The following is a 10,748-nucleotide window of genomic DNA, read 5'->3' on the forward strand; positions in this document are numbered from 1 at the left end:
ATAAGAGACAGNCAACTGAAAATTTGCCAATGAAACTTGCACGTAGTTGTGGGGTTGAACACACAAATTAGCATGAGCTAATCCAAGCATCAGCGTTAAAATTGCAAAACTCATCACGTAAAATGAATAAAACGCTCATTTGAGGATTTTATATCGAGAATCCCAGTGAACAATCTGCGTTCCTTCATAAAATTACACACAACATAATTGCACACTAATTACCTTACAAGTTTGCTCATTGGTTCAAAACATTCGTCGTTCAGGTATTGCATTCGAACTCGTATTTCGGTAATTTTTGTCCATATTTTGTATAATGTAAGTTAACTATCCAGCCAATATATTAAGTAACCACAAAACTGCCAAAGACATTAGCATGTACACTTGTGCCCGAAATTATTCATACCCTAACGTCATTTCGACAACTTACGAGAAATAAACAAAAAAATAATTATCTAAACCTTCAAAAGGGATGTAAACCATTGATGAACCATATAACATGTATTTAGAAACAAAAAAAAAACATTATTTTTTGTGTTTTGTAAAGAGATACAAAGGAAACATAAAACTCACTCATGACCAAATTTATTCATACCCTGAATCAATAGTTGATAGCATGGCCTTTACTCTTGATAACTTGTTGTAAACGTCCACAAAATCTTGGAGAAAAATGAGGTTGGGTAATCGACATGAGTTTTAGCTAACTTAAGACGTGCTTTCACATGCTTTTCTGTTGGCAAAGGGGTTTTCCTGGGTCGACAACCCTTCAGTCCGTTACAACGCACTGTTCTTTGCAATGTTTGTCTTGATACCTTTACACCAGAAGCATCCAAATTCGACAGAATTTCCTTGCTAGTAATCCTAGGATTGTTGCAAACGGAGCGTATTATGTTTCTTGCACATCTGGGGGAGATTTTTCCCTTTCTTCCTCGACCAACCAGGTTATCCACCGTATTGAAAGATTCGATTTTTTTTATAATGCTCTGTATTGTAGACGTAGGAACACCAAACTTCTTAGATATTGCTTTGTATCCCAGCCCTTCTCTGTGGGAATTTACAATTTTGTTTCCGAGATCATTAGTAAGCTCGCGTTTCTTCGCCATCTTCAAACTTATAGCAAAATGTTAGCTTCCCCTAAATTGTGGAAGAAATTATATTTTTAAACTTTGTGGAGAAAAATATTACAATGCTTAATAACACCGAATTTTTAAATACGATTATTGAATATCTACTAGTATTTTCGTTAATAGTTCTTCTCAAATATGATGATAAATGATCCGGTATAACAGGGTACGAATAATAATGAACAGTTAGTAACTCACTAAATTCAAAATAATTATTGTTAAAAGTTATTTTCTAAATATTTTGAAGCAATAAATTTGTTGTACATTAAAATGACAATATTTCCTAGAAGAATAAGTTATAAATGATCTTTCTTGTCCTTTAAAATTGGAATCTTATTATATTTCTGAAGGGGTATGAATAATTTCGGGCACAAGTGTAGTTGTGACAGCCGTTATCTACGTGTTGGTTTTCCGTGATACATTGTTATAAATTTCTGTGCATTTACGCTATACTACGGACCAAAATTATAAAAGAATGAATATATTCATAGAAATCTTGAAAAAAACGCGTCATGAGCGGTGGATATTANGGCGTTTGTTGTCAAAATTACAACATTCTTTCGTATATGATTTCCTACTATGAGTTTCGTTCATGTTGAGTTCAAACGACGATGTTACAGGTTTTGATTTGGGGCGAAAATTGCCACATAACCTAAACTATCCCCAGCGGAATAATAATGACTGGGCTTCAATTTTGAAGGGTCTGCTTGATATAAAAAGCATGAGTTATTAATAGCAGTGATTAGGTCCAGAAATTTCTACATATTTTTACGTTGCTTTTTATTTCATTACAACTCATTTTCCAAGCAGTAGTTTGGTTCGTAGTTTCATCAGTTCTGAACGTATCGGTATATCGGAGTTCGTTGTACCCATGGAATAATCGTTGAATTTTTCATTATTTTTTTCATATTATTTTTTCATATTCAATGTGCATATATGTGATTCTGGTTGCTCTTGTTAGAATTAATATTCTCGTTTGTGCGCTTGAAATATTTTTGACATATTGTCCCGTCAGCGCCGCTGCCGTGCCGGCAATCATCGTCGCTAGTGAAGCAATTTGGTGCACGGCCATAAACTGGCCATCATGAAGGAGGCTTCAAACGAATAATGTACGTTCTCATTCATCAAAAGATTATCGTTCATAAACAAGTTTTTTAGGTGTGGAGATAATTTGTCCAGCCCTCATATAACCGCTCTGAATTAGGGCACTAAAAGCCCAACATTACTTGTTGATATTGGCGTGGGTTGTCCCAACCTTCCCTCGACGTTCAGGCTGTTGCTCACTAATAAATATACTAATTGCGCACAATATGGATTTTATATTATATGCATAACAGCTACGATAAATTCATGGCCGTGATTTGCGAAACTTTGACGTGAGTCCAATTTTCAGATGTTGGGTACATGAGAACTTTTACTCAAGTATAAGCATTTGAAAAAGATTTATTAGTAGAATTAAGAATTAAAATTAATTCAGATTGGATGCGTTTTCCCATGACCTAAGGAGCGGATGTCTGTAATGTGAACCTCCATTCTAACCTCTATATTCATCCTCACACACATACACTTGTGCCCGAAATTATTCATACCCCTTCAGAAATATAACAAAATTCCAATTTTAATGAACAATAGAGATCATTTGCAACTTATTCTTCTAGGAAGAGTTGTCATTATTGAGTACAACAAATTTAATGCTAGAAAATATGTTAATTATAACTTTTGATAGTAAAAACTTTGAATTTTGAAAATAAGTAAGGAGTAAATTGAAATAAGTATAAGGAGTAAATTCAAAATATAATCAATTTGAACCTCGGATTCTGAGGCGCGTCTGCCTGTGAAAATTCTATAACAGCGACCCAGCAGATCACGTGACTTCTATGCTGACGTGATGAGACATACGAGAAATCTATTATTATTATTATTATTATTATTAATGATTAGCAGTTATTAATAGCAGTGATTAGGTCAATTAATTTCCACAAATTGTTACTTTGCTTTTTATTTTATTAAGACGCCAAAACGCATTGATCGAGCAGGTGTTCAGTTCATAGCTCCCTCAAATCTGAATGTTTCAGTATATAAGAGTTATTAATAATAATAGAATAATCTTTGAATTTTACATTACTTTTTTGCATATAAGTTTTTGTTTGAAAGAAAGTCTCGAAACATTAGGTTATGTCAATGTCAATTAGTTAATACATCATAATATAACAGTTTCTCGCTTAATCTATCCTAACTTATCATATACTAACCTAGTATTTTAAAAGTTTCGTTTAAATGAAGAAACTAACCGACTAGCAGTCCTGGACAACCGTAACCCCAGCATATAAAAATTGTTTCTGTTTACGTTTCAAAAACTCATGTGCCATCTATATAATGGAACTAAAATTATCACTCTGTGAGGTGCAGTATAATGTAACCCAGAGTTGCTGCCCAGCGACTCCCCTAGTGAAATGCAGAGATTATTTGAACAGCTCGTCATACTCTAAAAAAATTAGAAAAAAGTTGAAAAGCTCTAAATTAGAATGCAAGAAGCCTGCCATTACAGGTTGATGACTGCGAGGGTTGTCCTCAACCTTCCCGCGACCTCCAGACTGTGTTAATGTTTATGAATATAAAATTACTCACTTTAGGAAATTCCTTTCATTGACATAACAGCTGCGCTGCACTTTTGGCCGTGATTAGCGAAACTTTGGTGCGAGTCTAATTTTGAGGCGTTGCGCGCGAGAAAGTGTGGACTTTGCAAATTGTGAGCCACAGAGATACAGTCTTTAAGGAAATTTAAAATGTGATTAATTTAAACAGCATTTTCTGAAGTACGTCTGCTATCGGAAACTTGCTAGCAGTCTAAACAGACCACGTGGCTTCTATATTAACGTGATGTGACAGACAAAGTCCGTCGGGCACTTAACGTTTAGCGTGCTATCTAACTCATGCATTTACCCAATCACCATTACGGCAATTATCGGGTACAAAAATAGAACATCCAAAAGCGTTCACTTGAATATACGGAAACGTGATTTATTTGCATCCGACCCATAACTACTGAACATTACTTGTAAAGTCAGCGTATTAGAAAATAATTGTATCCATAACTAAACTATTCTCACGTAATGGCCCTCGCACATCACTACGTATCACTTGCCTCCCACGTTTACGCATGTTTGAACGAAGATTGCTACTCATATACAACTTTACGTTGGAAATCCCGGAAGGATATTGATTTGGATGATGTCTTCTCTATAATAATATAGATTTCCTGGGATTATTGAATATACGCGTGAACTGTAAAATATCCCACAAAGCTTCCGCGAATTTGTGAACGAAATAATCAAGTTAGAACAAGTTTACAAGTTATGATTTAGGATAAACAATCGGCATATGGCTGAAAACTTGCAATACTCTGATTATTCAATGAAAGGTTTTTAAGAGATTTTTTAATCTAGCTGAATTTGGTCTTTCGGTACGTAGATTTTCTTTAGTCACTAAACAATTCTTTAGCAATCACTGATGAATTTAACGGCAAATTTAAAGTCTTAGGGGAGTTCAGATGCACCGGGAAATAAACTTTATTACCCGTACAGCTAACAACCGAAATTACTTCTTTTTAGCGCATTTGCTCATTTATGGAAAAAATGCACTGTTGTGCTCGCCATGTCCGTCCGTCCGTCTGTCCGTCCGTGACTTCAAATTTTCGTCGGCGAGAAAATGCGCTTTCTGTCACTCACTACAGTGAGTACTGAGGTATATTTTTTGTCGTTAGTTACCTTCTTTTGTGACTATCCATGACGAATGCATAGTCGTGATTTTTGTTGCTTGTGTTCAAGTTGGTATTCACGTAAGGACGCTGGAAATATTGTTGGAATAAATCCTGGGATTGGTTTCTATTCATCGTTATTTCCTATGAATGCATTCAATTGATGACACGGAAACCGCGCGAAAATGACACAAATATCAGACTCGTTTCTTATTTTTGTGCCTGAGAAAGACATGTTTGTTATGCAATTTATCATAATATTTATACCGCATCAACCTTTTCATATCATTTTTCCACATATGTGTCGTTTATACCCTCTAAAACCCACTACAAAAGATGTACAAATATGTAATTTTCTACAGCACGATATCGTACCGTATGCTTCACAAATTTGGGCATATGTCAAATGTCGCTCGTATATTGCATTTGTACTTATTTCCTTGTGGAATATTGTCCATACTTTGTATATTGGACAATGGTCGTTACTTGAAATTCTTTGATGCAAGTCTAATTTTTTAGTTTTGGGCGCGAGAAAGCGTGTACGTCGCAAGTTGTAAGCCATTGAAATAGTCATGGAGTGAATTTACGTGTGAGCATTTTGAACGGCGTATTCTGAGGTACTGAGGCGCGTCTGCCTGGGAAAACTCGGTAACCGAGTCACAGCTGGTCACGTGACTTCTACGTTATTATTAAGTGTCAGGCGAAAGGCTTACAGACATTTTGCCCTGCCGCCTAATGGGAATTTGCCATAGAAATGACTCCTTTACGACCCATAGCTACTGAACACTACGTTAGAGGTTTGCGTGGCACAAAAAATGATTGCATCACCAACTGATTTATTCTGAAATCACGACGTTCAGACATAACTTCTGGTGACTTGCCTCATAAGGTTATGCATATTTCATAAACATTGATTAAACTGCCTCATCACAATATTATATGGCTTCTATATTATTGTGATGAGACATCAGGCCTACACTTCTGCGCCGAGATCACTAGCTATGTTATGTTATGTTGTGCTATGACTAAGAAGCCATAAGTTATAGCGACAAGCGCCAATGAAGGAATTGTTAAATTAGAATTATGAAGGAATTATAATTCCTTCATAATTCTAATGAAGGAATTATATCTCTACACCAAGGTAATGTCTGGGTAATCAGGATTTCATTTTCGGAGTCAAAATTCCTGATGTAACGTTAAAGTTGGGAAAAGTTTTCAGTGAATGAAGATGCGGGAAAAAAGCCTTTCTCAGGTTCAGATAACTTTTTAATTTTGAGCTTACAAAATGAACCTTTAACACACTATCTAAATATCAGTTCAGTAATCTTGACTGTTAGATTGCTATCAAGATGATCTCATATTAGGTGATGTCATGCTTAAGTGATGTCATGCTTAAGTGATGTCATGCTTAATGACACACGAACGTCTCTTCCCTGCGAGCGTTGACACTCAAAAAAATGTCTGAAGCTTTATCCAAATAGCGATGCACTCTGTGCTCTTGCATGGGCCAGCCTGCCAAGTTTGGCCCGGCAGCAGAGCGTTTGCCGTGTCCACTTAATTTCTTCTCGTGTTGTGGGTTAGAATATGTGTCTTTATTGGGTCAATATGACCCATTTAGTTCTTTGATTGGGATTACCGTCAAGACATTATGGCTCAACGGCTCGCGGTTCAGCGGGCGGAGTTCACAGTACAGATTCTATAGCCGCTCCCGCCCGGATAAGTTGCTCGGGTGAATTCTCTGCCCTACACTTTCACATCCGCACGCCAGGTCCCGAATTCATATAATAGAACTGAAGAATTATCTCCTCTCAGTAATATTACTTTATGTTATTATTATTATTGCTCCTACGATATTACCTCGTCATTAATTTTTTAGGATGATGACTTTACTATATTATAAGCATTTTGGCAGAATTTTTTATATGAGTTTTGGGTCATTTTTTACGATGAAGCCAAATATTGCCACCACTAAAATTCTTTTGAAATTTTTTTCAATGAAATATAATTTGAAGTTGGCGGCAGTCGCACGTGATAGTGCAGTATTTTATTGATCTTCATTATTTTAAGCGAAACTTGGTCAAGGCATACAACGTTTTTCGAAAGATTTGCAGGAATATAATTAGAGTTGAATATCATAAATGATATTGAATCTCTTTAACAATATAATATATAAATCAAGAAATATTGACGACACTAGAGTTTTTAAATCTTATCTTGAAATTATTTCCATTTGCTGGGGAGATGGTACTCAGGAAGTGCGACCTAAAGCCCCCGATTATTGTCGGCAAGGTGAAAGCTTCTGAGTATCGGTGTAAATTTTTCAGGAGGGGCAGTCAATGTCAAATAGGACTCATCTAGCTATTAGGTGTTCGCTGGAGCACGTGTTCATTTTGTAATTCGCAATGATACGCTCCTCACACATGTATAGCGTCCATGTAGCAATATTTCCTCCAGTTACCCCGTAACTCATTTTTTAGCACATTTGCCTGTTCTCTATAATTTAAAGGAGTTACCAATTAGCCTTGGTTTTATAAAGTTATCAGTGCAATTGCCTCAAGTATCGTTATGAATTGTCAAATATTGGGGAACTACCACTCAATATAGATTATTTACATATTTATACTATCAAAACTGACCTTGAACGTTGAAACATGGAGAAACTCCAGTTATTTCATTCATTTGTATATCTAAAATACATTACGTAATGTAGTCTCCAGACCTTCACCCTTCTTGGAGGGGCGCTACTTAATTTTGTCGCCATGAAAAATGCGCAACTGGTTTATAAGCCCTAGCGTAGCGAACAGGTCGTTTGGCACGATTTAGTGAGGAAAAGAATTCTACCGCTCTGCTAGCATGCCTACTTCTTACAAATTTATTAAATGAGCAATTTTAATCTTTCATGATCCCAAATTTTTATGTAATAAGGAAGTAAATGTTTTTTTTTTGAGAAGTAAACTCGAAATATTGCAACCTAAAACTGTCGTGCATCTTTAATTGGCAGCTTTCGTTTACAAGGAAGCAATATCATAATTACCAATTGATATCAACAGTCTAGGCGTCAAAGTGAGGTTGCGGATAACCCAGCCAACCATCAACCAGTAATGGTGGGCTTGCTGCGTTCTACTTCAATACAGTTTTACGACGGGCTGGACAAATTAGCTCTACAACTTCAAAGCTTGTTTATGAACACCAATCTTTTGATGAATGAGAACGCACCTGTTTCGTTTAAAGCCTCCTTCATGACGGCCAGTTTATGATGTGCACCAAATGCTTCACGCGCGACGAGTGCCGGGACATCAACGGCGCTCTCAGGACAATATGCCAGCAATATTTCCAGCGTCCTTACGTGAATACCAACTTAAACACAAGCAACAAGAATCACGACTATGCATTCCTCATGGATAGTCACAGAAGAAGGTAAATAACAATAAAAAAATAATTTTGGTTGCTAGCTGTGCGGATAATAAATTTTATTTCCCAGTGCAGCTGAACTCCCTTGCGACTTTAAATGTGCTTTATAATTTGTCAGTGATCGCTGACGAATTTTTTATTAACGAAAAAAAAACTGCGTATCTTTGGGACAAAATTCAGCTAGATTAACATAAACGTGTGTTATTTTTATTATATAATCTTAATTTTGCAAGTTTCTTGCTGCATGATAAATGTTTATCCTAAATCATAAATTGTTAACATGTTGAAACTTGATAAGTTCGTACCTGCAAGCACAAATACGTGGAAGCCTCATGGCACAATCTCGAGTTCTCGCATATATATGTTATTCCCCGTAGATCTACATAATCATCAAAGAAATATTATCCTAAATAATGTTTTCCTGGAATAAAATGAAGTATATGAGCGAAAATTTTCGTGCAAACATGTGTAAACGTGAATTGATATGATGTGTCTTTTCATGGCTATTATGTAAGAATAGTTCAGTTAGATACAATTACCCCTGACAACGATAATTTCTTACCTAGTGTTCAGTAGGTACGGGTCGGACTCGACGAAATCTATCAACAACTAGACGTTGTGTTAAAAATTTCCACATTCCTTAGGATATAAATTTGTTCGTTTGCTTCATACCTTTTGGTGGGTTTGAATTTGTAAATAGTAAAGGTTGGCTGTAAGACGTGCATGGTGGTGTAAACATCACATTAATGTTGCTCCGTTAGGAGTGTATAACGCCATTCCTTCTTAATTGCTATATATTATTTTGAGTGATCACTCTTTGTTTTTCCTTTTATTTATTTACGTTAATAATGCATGTTCGCGCTTTCTTTGGCTAGGAAAGGGCGGACTCCAGTGCTAAATTTGGGCTTGGCCTTTTCTTGTGACTCGACCACCTTAACTTTGAGCTTCGGCTTTTACTGTAATAACTTTAATATTTATTCATAACCTATTGGGGAAAGCTTGATGCTTTCCTAAGCTTAATTTACTTTTTGATTTTGGAGTCTGCCCTCTCTTTCTTCTACTTTCATTATTTCCCTTAATATGGCTTCTTAAATTGCCTCTTAAAATTAGAGCCAAGTCCGCTTGCTGGCAAAAGATTTTAAGGTTGGTGCGGGCTGATGCTATTCTGACATAGTGCGACATACATTTAGGCTCGTACTGAGTGTATGTTATCGTTACCATTTATTTTACAGCCATACCTTTTTTTTGTTTAATAGAATAACTGCGAGTCTGGTGGGATACGTATTTGCGATCTTTTTGGAACCGTCATCTGCACCTGGCTTAGAATTTAAAGATCCTTCTGGATGTTCTGGGTTGGTAAATTTATTGCTTCCATGTGCGAATTTATTGAATCTTGTTGAAACATTGAACTAATTATACGGTTTTACTTAATTATATATTTGAAGGTTATTTCTCGATTCCACAGTTATGTTGGGCCGGGCTTGTTCGTCTGTGTAACGTCGGCGAGCCTGTATGAACCAGCTAGCAAGCGTTATTTTTTGGGACTTGGTTCCTTCCTAATTTCTGAAAATGCGTCTTGATTCCTCAAGCTTGCGGGACCAGTCATCTATGGGATCAAGTTCCTCAATAAAAGTTCAATCTGTTTATCGTTTTTTGTATTAAGCCTAGCAGTTGTTGCAAATTCCTTAGGTTTAAATATTTTTGATCCCAAATATTACTTGAACGGCGATAGGGTAAGTGAACGGGGGAAGAAAACCAAGATTGAGCGCTACGCCTTTTGTCCATCTCATTACGATAATATAGAAGCCACGTGGTCTGTTATGACTCAGATATCGTGTATCCAATAGCTGGCGTGCATAAGAATACGCTTTTTAATTTATCACATTTTAAATTTCCTTAAAGATTGTATTTCAGTGGCGCACAATTACAAAGTCCACGCTTTCTCGCGTGCAACGCCTTAAAGTTTAGACTCGCACCAAAGTATCGCAAATCACGGCTAAGAGTTCAGCGCAGCTGTTATGTCAATGCAAGGAATTTCCTAAAGCGAGTAATTTTATATTCATAAACATTAACCAACAATATGGAGGTCACGGGAAGGTTGAGGACAACCCACGCAGTCATCAACCTGTAATGGCAGGCTTCTTGCATTCTAATTTAGAGCTTTTCAACTTTTTTCTATTTTTTTTAGAGTATGACGAGCTGTTCAAATAATCTCTGCATTTCATTAGGAGAGTCGCTGGGCAGCAACTCTGGGTTACATCATTCTCGTCATTCATATGAGTGTCTGTACTTCATTGTCCGTCATGTGTAAATAAACCATTCTAAACCATCGCCGTCTTATATAGAACCTGGGTTTATTCCATTGTATAGCAAGCCCTATATATGTATACCATTCGCCACATTGACTTCCATGCAGACCCTTCAAAATTGAAGCCCAGGCAGTCATGATTACTACATGA

The 10,748-nt window shown here is 36.4% G+C and overlaps 1 long non-coding RNA gene across 1 annotated transcript; it reads left to right on the forward strand.

Moving 5' to 3' along the window:
- Nucleotides 1-9,407: 9,407 nt before the first annotated feature.
- On the forward strand, nucleotides 9,408-9,879 carry LOC125178197. Its single transcript, XR_007156820.1, has 3 exons — nucleotides 9,408-9,432; nucleotides 9,546-9,641; nucleotides 9,755-9,879. It is a non-coding gene; the product is annotated as an uncharacterized LOC125178197 (long non-coding RNA).
- The last annotated feature ends 869 nt before the right edge of the window (nucleotides 9,880-10,748 follow it).

The sequence above is a fragment of the Hyalella azteca genome, unplaced genomic scaffold (genome assembly GCF_000764305.2).
Source record: "Hyalella azteca isolate HAZT.00-mixed unplaced genomic scaffold, Hazt_2.0.2 contig7769, whole genome shotgun sequence".
Classification (NCBI taxonomy): Eukaryota; Metazoa; Arthropoda; class Malacostraca; order Amphipoda; family Hyalellidae; genus Hyalella; species Hyalella azteca.